Source organism: Pteropus medius, unplaced genomic scaffold (assembly GCF_902729225.1).
Source record: "Pteropus medius unplaced genomic scaffold, Ma_sr-lr_union100, whole genome shotgun sequence".
NCBI classification, from domain to species: domain Eukaryota; kingdom Metazoa; phylum Chordata; class Mammalia; order Chiroptera; family Pteropodidae; genus Pteropus; species Pteropus medius.
Genome location: NW_024342474.1, coordinates 6,641,530 through 6,655,191, shown reverse-complemented (window position 1 = coordinate 6,655,191; position 13,662 = coordinate 6,641,530). Strand labels below are relative to the sequence as shown.

Here is a 13,662-nt window from a genome sequence, read left to right as displayed (position 1 = left end):
ATCAGGAAGCACTCAACAAAAGAAAAGAAATAGAACTAACATTTATTGAGCGCCTATGATGGCAAAACCTGTGCTCTTTTTGTCACGGTATACTGTCTTCCTATTCACCTGACTTATTGAAATTTCTAGCTTTAGGGTCATTCCTCCACATTGAAACATTCTCTACACTTTAAATAGAAATATATTACCAGGAAGGAAAACATATCAACTCACTAACAAGCGTCATATCTTAAGAAAGGCAGCACCTCAGAGAATGAGCAGGGCACTGGTATGTTTCCTTTTGGAGGGAAGTTAGGAAAAGCCTAAAGCGGGGTGGCAAATAGGTTTTCTCTAGTGTGCCAGCCCTCCACAATTAGTGTTGGCTGCTGCCTGGAGCTCTGTTTTGAGAAGAAGTTTGGAGGCAGAGAGTCTATGCTCTGTAGAAAAGAGGACTGCAATGGCTTAGTGATACCTGCCTTGCTGGAAGGTTGACAGTAAAGAATGAAGATCTACAGAGCCCTGCTAGGAAAATATGTCCTTCTAAACTATTGAGAGAGAAGTAGAAGTAAAAATTGAAAATTGTCCTATCTCGTAATAAAAATCCAAATCTTTTAAGTTTATTTCTACAAGAGAATTTCTCTGTGCAGGTGTGGCAGGAGACCAGAAAGCCTCTATTATTAATTCTTCTTCCAAATTTGCTTTCCCCTTGGGGATGTCTCACACCATGGTGGCCAGTGAGGCATCAGGCCATGTTCCTGTCCACTTAATAAATACTCTGGCTCAAGGGTAGACATGTGGCCCTTCACTCAACAGCCTGTAGCACAGCAAAAACATGTTGGTTTATTTGAAGAAGACATCTCGGAGGAGCTAAATGTTGTTAAGTATTTAGAGCAGAGACTTAAACTTTTTGTGTCATGCAAGCCTTTAGCATTTTGGTGCAGTCTGTGGAACCCCGTGCCAGAATAATGTTTTTTAAAAATGTATAAAATAAAAGATTGCAAAGGAAATCTGTTATATTGAAATATAGTCAGTGAAATATTAAAATGAAACAAATGCAATCTAGTAACATGCATGGTTCTTTATTACTACATTAAATAACAAGACAATACATTTAAAGTATAGGCAATTTAAAGTTAAGTTTTATTTTCTAATGACATAAGAGTGTGAAGGCTGTTAGTCTTGATTTGATTTGGAACATTAAACGTTGGAGTAGTCTTTATCTTACTCTTTCTGCATATTGATAAAAGAATATTAGAGAGCAACATAGATGTCTGGATCATCAGGGTGAGAACACCTGATGTTAGTGTTTAGTGGCCGAATGACCCGTAGGCAGAGAGCTGCCTAATTATTGGCCAACTATATCACCTGAACATCTGTAGACAGGAAGACTTCGATCCTGTGTAACTTACCAACAGATTTATTGTCAATCACAATTTCAAAGTAATGGTGAGCATAAATAATGTTTAGAGATATCTGAAACAACTATAATGAGATATCAAAATATCTGTGATTTCTGTTGGTGACAAAGCTATAGATCATGCCTAAATTTCTGATATTCGTTGCCGTGGTGGGCGGAAAATGTTCACCCCTTTCTGTATTCATATTTGTGGGCATTCGACTTTGTAATTCTTCTCGCAAAATGCAAAGTACACTTCCCTACCCTAGGCTTTGGACTCACTTTGGCAAAGGAATATGGGCAGAAGTGATTGTATGCCGGTTCTGAGCCTAGGCGTTAAGAAGCCACATGTGTTTTTGTTGGTCTCATAGTTCATTCTCCATCACCACGGGAAGAATTTGCCCAGACAAGCCTACTAATCTAAGGAGAAAGACACTTGGTACAGAACTGCCCAACCAACCTGCAAAACCTGTAGCAAAAGGTAGAATCAACTAGCTTAGCTCATTCGAGATCAGACAACCCATCAATGCTTGAGGAAGCCTAACTGAGATCAGAAGAGTTATTCCAGCTGACCTACAGAGGCATAAAAAATAACTTATTGATAGTTTTGTGGTAGTTTGTTATATAGCAATAGCTGACTAATACACTATATTTATAATGTAAGGAAGTGCTAAATTTTAGTTTGTGCAATCTAGTTAGAGGTTAATAAACACCAAAGTGCAATGTTTTCCAACCCAAGTTCACAAACCCTCTTAAAGTAGAAACAGGGTACCCACACCTTAACTTTTCAGGCTCTGCTAAGATCATTGAGATTCCAGAAAGGTGTCAAATAATATTAGTGAAGCCAGAAAAAGTTATCAAAATAAGTATGGCAATAATCCTTAAAAAATAATAATAATAACAGCGTGACGACAAAAAACTAAACTTATGCTGTTGGTATTTTAGAGTAGATTTAAATTCATTTATAAAATAAAATTTTAAATTGTGTTTTTAATTTTTATTAGATAAGTTAAATAAATTGAGCAATACAAAGTGTACAATTGTGACTATTGCTGTCCACATTAAAAACAAAAGCAAATGTAAAGATTTTTGAGCATTAAGAATCTGTCATTACTCTCTTTCTCTAAGTCTAAGCCCAATTCTTCCCAGTTCTCCTCCTCCTGAACATTGATGGGGTGGGGTGGGGTGGGGAGAGACCACCCTTTTTCAAGTCAAATACGCACCTTCTTTCTGTTCCAGGAGAAATGAAGAGGAATAACCATTTCATTTAGTTAAAATCTTGCCCTGAGCTGTAGACTCAGTAAGGTAGACTGTCCTCCCCATCGTGTGCAGGCATTATCCAATCCACTGAGGGCTTGAATCTAACAAAATGTGAGAGGAGGAGAAATTCACCTCATTTGTCCCGTTTTTCCTTCCTCGCTGATTCAACTGAGACATTCTATCATAACTTCTCTTGTCATCAGACTGGGATCTACACCATAGGCTACCCTGGTTTTCAGTCCTCTGACTCAGACTGAATTATACCACCAGTTTTCTTGAGTCTTCATCTTGCAGGTGGCAGATCATGTGACTTTTTAGACTTCATAATTGTGCAAGCCAATTCCTCATAATGTATGTGCATATATATGTACATACATACATAGTCTACTGGTTCTGTTTCTCTGGAGAATCCTAATTAATATACTATGTATGGAGCACCAACAAAATGGTACAGTCAGCTCTATACTAAGATCAACACAATTTATTTTCATTTCCATCAGTTTAATTCAATGTAAAGATCAGGCCTCTACACTAGCAAATGCTTGAACCAAAAAATATACATGTCCTAAAAGAAGTCAACAATTTTCAGGAACAGGACAGCTTTGGGAGGTTGGGGAGTATCTAACCCTTCAGGGTCCCTCTACAAGCAAATTTAAATAATATTACCAACAGAAACTTTAACATCTTTCCCAAACTTCCATTGCTCTTACTCAAATAAAAACACTGGTGGGGGTGGGTGGGTGGGGGAGGAATAGACACATCTTCTTAAAAGTATCCATGAACTAGCAAGAAAGTAAGTCATACTTAGGCCAAAACCAAAGTGAAAGTGGGAACCCAGAAAGCTAAGGAGAGCACCCTGAAAACATTTACCAAATCAACTGATCTTGAGCATTAGTTGTCAAAGCCCCATAGGGCTTAGGATACAGAAAATAAGTCCCAGAGCCTTCACAAGATGGTTTATATACTGAGAGACATTATTCACAAATGAAAATCCCAGTCTATGGTCATGCCACCATGAACACGCCCAATCTTGTCTGATCTTGGAAGCTAAGCAGGGTCAGGCCTGGTTAGTACTTGGATGAGGGACCACCTAGGAAGACCGGGTGCTGTAGGTATTAAAAACAAATGAACAAACAAACAAAAAGAACAAAAACAAAAAAAAATTATGAGGATCCCAAAGGCCTGCACTCTCAGTGTAAGGCTAAAATATAACCAGTAAGTTCCACTCCAAAACACTGAGAGGAAATTGCCCTTGAACACTGGTGCTGAATAGAATGAGGAAAAAGAAAAGAAATTCCCCTAGAGGAATCATCCCCATAAGCCAACCCTCATATATAATTGAGCCCAAATTTATACCAACTGAATAGTCTAAAGAACCTCAAAGTAAGAATTTAGTTAACAGGGACCAGACTTTTAGTTCCCTCAAGTATGTGATAGAAACAAATGCAAACTTAAATTGGAAGAGCCTCAAAGAATTTCGCCCTAGAGAAATGGGCAGCTCTCAATCAAAAACCCTAAACTAAACAAAACATACAGAAAAAAAGGAACTATGAACAAAAGCTAAATTAAACAACAAACAGCAGAATCAAATCCTCAATACTTCAGATACTAGAATCATGAGAATCACAAAATGAAATAAGTATATTTATTACTTATTACTATTTATTCAATAGAAGAGAGTCTGAATAATGTGATAAAGCAGTAAGCAGATTTTTAAAGAACAAAACAGAACTTCTGGGGGTGAGAAATACAGTAATTGAAATTAAAAATTCAATAAATGGTCTCAACAGCATAGAAGACATAGCTACAGAAAAAATTGATAAGTTAGAAAAGAACACTGAAGAAATGATCTAAAATTCAGCCTAAAGAAAAAAAAGATAAGAAAGATGAAATACAGATTAAGATACATAGATGATAGAATGAGAAAACAGTTTTCAAAATATTGAAAGAAAAGATCCTAACACTTCCTGTTATTCAGATATGTGGGCAAGACAAAAAAATATTTTCGGCCATTCAAGATCTCTGAAAAAAATGGTCACAGTAAGACTCACATTGAAGAAGTATTTTGGATGAAGTACTTGCAAGAGAAAAAAAATCTAAAAGAGTCTGTATGACATATATAAAGTAAATGTATTTTAAAATCTTAGTTAAGAAAAAAAAAGATATTCTACTGTGGACTCCAAAGGGTACATAAATATTTGATTCAAATTTCAAAAATTTTTAAAGAAATGTAAAATTCGCAATGAAATAGTGCACTGCAAAGTGTGATATTCCAAATTTAAACATACAGGAGACCAACATTAGGCTACTAATCGGGCTATTGATTAACTTCAGAATAAGTAAATATTATGAATTTTAACTATAGGGTGAATTTATAATAAGATAGATAGATGAATAAATATCTTGATAGAGTTTTTGTTATTTCAGATAGAAAAAAGAAAAAGAAAAAATATACAAACATAATAACCCCTTATTAAATTGCTAGATAATATAGAAATAATGAGGTCAGGGTGTAGAAAGTCAGGGAGAAAATTTTAAGAGCATAAGCATATGTAGACTTCTTGTTGGGGGAAGATCTAAATGTCTTATTTTCTTAAGTAAAAAGGATTGGAAAGAAATATAGAAAAAGTAGAGCGAATTAAAAAAATAACAAAAGCAATAGAAACAGATCCAATACATCAGTAATTACAATAAGTGTAAATGGACTAAGTTGTCATTTCAAATATAGAAATTGTCAGGTTAGAGTGTGCATGTGCATGTGTCTGTGTTCATGTAAGCGTGCATGCTGTTTAGAAGACACATTTTATCTCCATACTAGAAAGCATAACCTGCTCTCTCTACTCATTATGCATATAGTCAATTCTCTTCACTTTTCTGTACCTTAGTTTTCTCATAATACAGAAAATGGCATATCAGTTAGGATGCCTTTGTCTACAGGTAATAGAACCCCACCCTAAAGAGGATTAAACAATGACAATGTTTATAATCACGCACAAAAATCTAAAGATAAGAGTCTGCTTTGCCCTCAAACTAGCTGCTCTTATGATCACAAGATAGCTCCCAGACATATAAATGATGTACAGCAGAAGAAGAAGCCCTGACTCCTTCTGAGATCTCTTTTAAAGAATAAAGAAATGTTCCTCAGAACCTTCCCAATAGCCTTCTCATCGCCTTTCATTGACTAGAATTGTATCTCCTGTTCATGGCTAGACCATCCCTGTCAAAGATAATGAGAAAACAATGACCTATGAGGATTATCCCTGTACAAGGACATGTGAAGGACCTAAGTCATATGAGGGAGGTAAACACTCAAAAAATTGGGGACCGAAAAAAATGGCATAGATGATAGAGGCTCAGTTCATCCCTCTGGTGACCAAATCAAAGTTTGTGACGGAAGCAAGGAGCAGCAGCAAGGAAAAATCGCCCGAGATCTAGAAGAACAGACATAAAATAGGGAGAAATCCAAGAAATCATCCTAAAATGGCAGAAGGTAAGACAGGGCAAGGATGCAGGGCTGCTCATCTCCAGCGGCTGAGTGAGATGGAGGCTGCGGCAACAGCAGAAGCCTCTTAAAGGGGCCATGTCCATGGTGATGGACCTGCTCGCTCTGAGCACCAGTGCTGATTCTGCTGAGTTCATGGGGCACCAGGAACTTACAGGGAGGCATTGTTGGAGTGAGGGTGTAGGCGAGATTCGCCCTGTACAGAAGTGCCGGTGGTATCCATTGTTCCCTGTTGAGCCTTCTCCCATACCAGTGCACTGCTGTAGCCCAGAAGTCATCAAACTGCATAACAGAGGTCGCTCTGCCCAGTGGATTACCTGAAACCTTGCCTCCCCCAACTTGCAGCCCTACCCAAGCCACATCCATGTGCATCCTCAGCGAGTCAGGTGCTCCTTACTGAACAGCGCCTAGACTCACAGTGGAGGCAGCTGGCCTTGGTTTCTGGTGTGGCCTTTTGAGGTAAATATAAGCACAGCATCTGTGGATTGCTTGTTGAATCTTAACAGGTGACCCCAGAGGGATAGAGGCTTGGGCTAAATTTGGCCTGCTGAACCTCTCTCAGGACTGTGCCACTGGACACCTACTTCACAAATCCACACTAATAAGACCGGGAGACTTAGGAGCTTTGCTTAATATATAGAAATAGACATGGAAAGGCAGCCAAAATGGGAAGACAAAGAAGCAGAAACCATATGACAGAATAGAACAGAGATCCAGATAGAATGGAGTCAAGTAATCTAACTGATGCAGAGTTCAAAATACTGGTTATAAAGATGCTCAATGAACTTTTTGGGAAGCATAGAGAACATCAATAAAGAAATTAAAAAAACATAAAAATGGAAATGGAAATTATAAAAGGGAACCACTCTGAAATGAACACATTATCTGAGATGAGAAGTATATTAAATAGAATAAACAAAGGACTAAAGAAAGTGAATGAAGAAAAGGATCAAATGCCCTATCTAGAGGACAGGAAAGCCAAAGACATGCAATCAGAATGGCAAGAAAAAAGATGCCAAGACTATAAAAATAATTTAAGGAGCATATGAGACACTATTAAGGGTCCAAATACCCATCTGATTGGTGTAACTGAAGAAAAATAGGATGTTGAACAGCTGTATGAAGAAATAATGATGGAAAACGTCCCTAACCTGGTGAAGGAAATGGACATGAAACCCAAGGAAGCTCAGAGAATCCCAAAAATCAGGGATCAAAAGAGGCCCATACCAAGACACATCATAATTAAAATGCCAAAGGTTAAATATAAAGAAAAAATATTAAAAGCAGCAAGAGAAAAACATAATTACTTATAAGGTAACACCCATAAGACTGGCAGCTGATTTCTCAAAAGAAACTACGCAGGACAGAAGGGCTTGGCAAAAAACATTCAACAGGATGAAGACCCAGGATCTACAACCAAGGATACTTTATCCAGCAAAGCTATCATTTAGAGGTGAAGGACAGATAAAGAGCTTCCCAGACAAAAATAAGCTAAGGGAATTTATCACCACCAAGCCAGTATTACAGGAAATGTTGGAGGGAATTCTTTAAGAAGAAAAAATAGAAAAGACTCACTTCAGATTAAAAGACACACACAGACTAAAAGGAAGGGGATGGAAAAAGATATTGCATTGGTGAAACTAGAATATATTTAAGTCAGACAGAGAAAGATAAACACTATATGATTTCACTCATATGCAGAATCTAAGGAATAAAAAAGAACAAACTAATCAAAACCAGACTCACAAATATAGTGGACAATTTGGTGACAGACAGGGGGAGAGGGGTTTGGGAGACTGGGAGAATGGGGTGAAGGGTTATAGAAGTACAAATTAGTAGCTAATTGATGGTCACGGGGATAGGAAGCACAGCATAGGGAATGCAATTAGCATTAAAACATTGATTAGGTGGAGGGTCAGGGGAGGGAGGAAGCAATTGGGGGATCATTTTGAGAACTATATAGATGTCTAACCAATGTACTGTATACTTGAAACTAATTAAAATAAATTAATTTTTAAAAAAGAAAAAAATTTGAAACTCTCAGCAAGAAAAAATGGGAGAGAAATAGTTGTTATATAGGCAACCGACGATGTCTGTTACAAATGGGGATAGGAATATCTTTCCCACAGGGCTGATGGGTGAATAATATTTAAGAATCCTTAGAAAGTGTCTGTCCCAAAGAAGTCATTTCATGAATATTATTTTTCCTTTCACTTCACTTTATTTTTCTGTTTTCCTCCAGTTACAGTTTGGGCTTCTTTTCCTCTCCTCTATTTATTGGTTTAAGGGATTAAAATGACAGTGTGTTAACCAGCAGACTAGGAAAAGTCCCATGTAAGTAACCCCCAAAAGTCACTGCCTACTGTACTTTCCAGCTGGGAGAATATTTAAATAGTATAGAAGATCTAGTTAGCAGCAGCCTGATATTCATGAGCATTCTTTACACTGTTATCCAATTATTCATTCTGAACAGTCAGTTTGGGTGGAGGTTTTAGTAATTACAGCTTTTCTGGGTTTAGCCATTATCATAATTTACATTTAATATTTTGTAGTTTTCTTTTTTGTACAATTAAAGTGACTATACATGCAGTTACTTTAGAGTTTCAAGTTAAGACCCTGTAATTCATATGCACACATATAATGTAATGGAGAGAATGGCATAGTTAACATTGTGGCTACAATGATTTAAAATACTAAGTACCAAATTACGACAAAGTAAAGAATCCTATTTCTTTTTGCCTGGTAGACTTCTGTAAATTGACTTCATGAGTTTTGGGAAGTTGGTTTTACTGACATAATAATAACAAGTAATAGTTACCTTTATTGAAAGCTTTCCAAAAGCCTAGCACTCATCTAGGTGCTTTGCATTTATTAAATTTAATTGAAATGAATTTATTTAATTAAAATGAAATTGAGATACCAAGATTAAGTAATTTAACTCAAGATCACAAGCGTTAAAGGCAGAATTCAAACTTACACAGTCTTATTCCAAAATCCACTGTTAATGTGTTCTAATGAAAAATCCTACTATTTAAAAAAGCTTCATTTAGGCTAGCTAATACTGGCAACAAAAAGTGAACTAACTGATGGAGATCTAATAAGGGTACATCCAATCTCCTCCTCCACTCACCACACCTGGAGAAATATTTGGTATCGATCACCCCTGTCATAACGTGCTCTCTCCACCCTCCTTCTCTTTCCTTGATTCCAGTTCAATTCACCATCTTTAAAACACAAACACCGCTCTCCCCGCCCCCACCGCCAAGTACTGTCCCACATTTACACAATAGCTCCTGCTCAAAGCTCACCTCACATCTATTTAACCCTTTGGTCTGACCATCCTCTCTTAGCATACAGCCTAGCGGGAATGAAGCCTCTGAGGAGACTGCTGGGTCAGATGTATTACAGGAGCTCACCTTTCAAGAGATAGCTAGAAGAGCATATTCATCCTACCCTTCTGAATTAGAAATGAGCGGAGTTAATGTTTGGCTATATTAACTTTAGGGAACTAGAAGCATGGTATAAAATGAAGAGATCCTAGATTCTGTTCCCATCTCCACCAATCCCCAATGTCCTAGTATTATTTCCAACTTAGAATGTTTTCCTGCCTCCTCTCTGTTCATGCCCTTCCTTTACTTCCAAATTGTGCGCAATATTTAATTTCTCCAGGAAAACTGAAAAGATTGAAAAGATGAACCTAAATATTGTAATATATTAAGAAGTAGGGAAGAAACAGAACTTCAGGAGCCCCATTAGAGACATATCACTCTCGGTCACTAACGTATACAAGTATAGGCAATTACAAGTAACAAGATCATTAAAATGAGCCACCTTATTACCCAACCTTACCCCCTCAACACTATGTTACTACATCTTTTTTCACTCACTTAACTAAAGCAAGCAATGCTCTAAACAGTTCTGGGTGTAGCAACACATTTTTAAATTAATCATCTTAATACTATGTGAAAGAATAAACTTTTCTGTACTTAAAAGAAGACTGTCAAACTGTGGATATAGGTGAACAGATTTGTAGTTGCTGAGTAAAACTAAGTCGCTCTCAGAAGAAAGGCTGGTTGTGGGACAGGGAGAGGATCTAAGGGAAACTGGAACAGAAAAACTAGGTGATGCCTGGAGAAAGAACAGAGATGAACTCCTATTTGACTTCAGGGTCGGAGAGACTGAAAAAGAGGAAGGTCTAAAGGGATTTCTGAAGTGAAATATTGGAGTAAAATACTAATTTGGAGTGAAATAATATCAAGCTGTGAAATGTCAATTACCCTCATCCCTTACAAAATATTCAGTAAAATTAATATTGCTGGCTTGTGTTTTGATAGTAGAAAATTTTTTAAGAAGATTGCAAAGAAATATTGATACCTGCTTCCAAGTCAGAAGAGGGTGAAAACAGAGATAGATCTCAGGGACCGACGACTTATTTCCTTCTCTCTTCTTCCTATCTCCACTATACCTTTATTCTCTCTTTCTTTTAACAACAATCGTACTTACAATTTATTTATTTACATGAGCCATTGTCCTCCCCACACACGTACATGTGCATGCATGTACACGCACACTCAAACGTGATGCTGAGTCTCTTGAGGATAAGAAAATTGTAATATGAATTTGGGTGTTCTGAGTCCTCAGTATCCTGTCTGTAACAGAGCAGACATTCAAAGTATGTTGACTCAAAAAAACACAAACAACAATTAAAAAACAGAATTTGAATATAGCTTTTAACTCTATAAAAAAAGACTTTCACAACCAAATGGATGATCTAGAATATGAGTTTGTTACTAATGTTGATGTAATTATTTGCATTTGCATGATCTTCTCATTTAACCATTTTGAGGCGAGAAAGTCACCTCCTAGATTTACAATGCTTTTCTAGCTTACAAACACAACAATCAGTCTAAAAATCTTGCAGACCAATTTTTTGTGAAAGTGTCTATGATGCTATCTAACTTTTTGGAGCTAGACAGTGTAGACACACCCCGAATATGACTATAAATGTGTTTGACCCTTCAGATCAAGAGAAATCATACATTTTGCTAAAGCATTTATGAAACTTTTCAGAATCCAAATAGAATTATATGAGAGTAGTAGTGACTATAGGCTGTCATCCTATATGTAGTCTCTTTCTCATTTCAGTGCTAGAGTGCACCACCACTACCACCATATTTAGCAGAGCACATGGTATGGGTCCCAGGCATGGCTGGTCCCAGGTCTGGCTGTGATCCAGGCTCACGGCTAGGAACAGGAGCTCAGATTTAGGATGTTACATTAGTGTAGTAGGGCACCCACGCCTAAAATATGTAAATATATTTCAGCTTATTGTATCATGCATGTGTGGCTGAATGCCACTATTGTACTCTGATATGTGTGGAGCGATGTAGTCCTCTAGAGAGCAGAAGGGGAGCACAAGAAGGGGAGCAGAAGAAGAGCAGAAGAAGCCTGCTCCCTGCAATAGAACTGCACTCCCTGTAACAGAAACACGCTCCCCGCAATAAAGTTGGTGCCTGCCGTTTCATTCTCATGTCGGCCCCTTGTGCAATCTTCCAACTGGGCATCTCACCACGGAAACCTTCCCTTCTCAATCAGCTCGGTGCTAACACATGGCCTCTAATTAGATACTACAATCCCTGCATGCCTTGCAGCTAAGTGCAGCCATTTAACCATATTATCACTAGCATAACATGAACAGAAAGTATGTGTGCTACTTCTCGGTTATTTTCTTATAAGGAAAATGCTTGACCTCGCTTCCTCTGTCTCCCTTCCTTCTGACTAGAATGGAATGATATGGAGCAGAGAAGCAAAATTCTAAAACGAGGACAAGGGAAACATCTCAGAGAACAGATTTTAACCTATTTTATGCTGTGGGCCTCTTAGGTGGTCTGGTAAAACATATGGAGCCCTTCTTAGAACAACATTTATAAATATATGACATAAAATATATAATGTTAAAAAGGAAAATATATTAAAAATATACTCAAAATTAGTTTATAATTTTTAAATATTAAGCAAGTATTTATTAACCCATTAAATAGCAAACTCTAGAGGTAGGTTTACTGTTAGTAGTGATGTAGTATAAAATTTTAAGATATTTGTAACAAATTAATATGACATAAAATACTCTGTAATTTCTATCAATGGCAAAGTCATAGGTACAGCTAATAGCATAGTTGTTTATGATCTATATTCAAAAGTAAAAGAAATACTAAATCTTATTTAGAGATGAGTGAAAAAGATTTAACGTTTTCCATCAAGTTCAAGAGATTCCCTAAATTCTATCCGTGACCTCACGTGGATCTAAAGTTAAGACCTTGTTCCGGGGAAAAATAAAGAAAAAAGATAAAGAATGACCTTGTGGGCAAAGCCACCTACTTGCCATGGATCTCCAACCTACCTATTGACTGTTACGTAAGAGAAAAAATAACTTCTATTTTATTAAAGCTACTGGATTTTAGAATCTCTCTGTTACAGCAGCTTGGTCTGTACTCTAATAGGGTAGAATATCATAGTCTATCAGAAAACTATCCTTTGCTGAGCCAAATATCTTGATGCCTAAAAAAATTCAGTTATCTGCTGCTGGAGAAGATGAGTAAAGAAACCAGGAAGGGTAGGAAAAAAGTACCCAGAGCAGAAGGTCCTCCTCACTGAGTCAGTTATGAACACTTAAACACTCAGAAATTCTTACCGTGACTACTCTTTAGTCAATACTATTAGTTTCCTGGGATCTCTGAAAAAAATGCAGCCTCAGTCATTTCAGCTCAGAGTAGTTTGGATGTCTCCTGTGTTTGATGTGGTTGGAACTACATCAAACAACAGTGATAAAGAACGTTTCTGAAGGATTTAGTCTAACTGGTTCTTAGTATTTCTGAGGAAGGACAGAAAAAAAAAAAAAAGGAAAGCCTCCTCCAGCCATTATTGTGATTGCTCACAAATTTTCCATTTACCGTACAAATTTTAATCTCAGCCCATTATGTGAAATGAAATTAAGGCAGGAAACACTTGATGTGAACAATTCTTTGTCTTTCTGCAAAAAGGGCTCATACAAAAGAACTGAAAAAACAAGTAAGCAAAGTTTTAGTTGTTATTAAAAGATCACCAGAAAACCAGGCATGAGAGGATTCTAAAAAGTTTTTCATCAGACTGCTTGGCAGAACTTTTTCTCAAGTTTCAGAGGAACAACTGGTTTTGTGTAAAAGGGTTAGAAAAGATTAAAGTCAGAAGCGACAGCAATATAGAGTATTTTGCAAACAATACATGCCATTCTAAATCAAAGGAATACAAATAGGAAAGGTAGGATTTACAAAGTAATCTCCCACTGAATTCATACTTTTTCTAAAAGACTATGACAATTTCTGTCCTCTTTGTTTTAGGATAGATGCTAAAAACTGAAGGAGGAGACTTATAAACATCTTATTGATGATGATAATAACAACTTTAATGTTGATGAAGTTCGCGTAAAGTTGGCATTATTTCTTTCTTAAATGTTTGGGAGAATTCACCATTAAAGTCATCTGGCCTG

General features: G+C 37.0%; 1 pseudogene; it reads left to right on the top strand.

Moving 5' to 3' along the window:
- The first annotated feature begins 3,631 nt into the window (after positions 1–3,631).
- On the top strand, positions 3,632–3,750 carry LOC120605087 (uncharacterized; annotated as a pseudogene).
- The last annotated feature ends 9,912 nt before the right edge of the window (positions 3,751–13,662 follow it).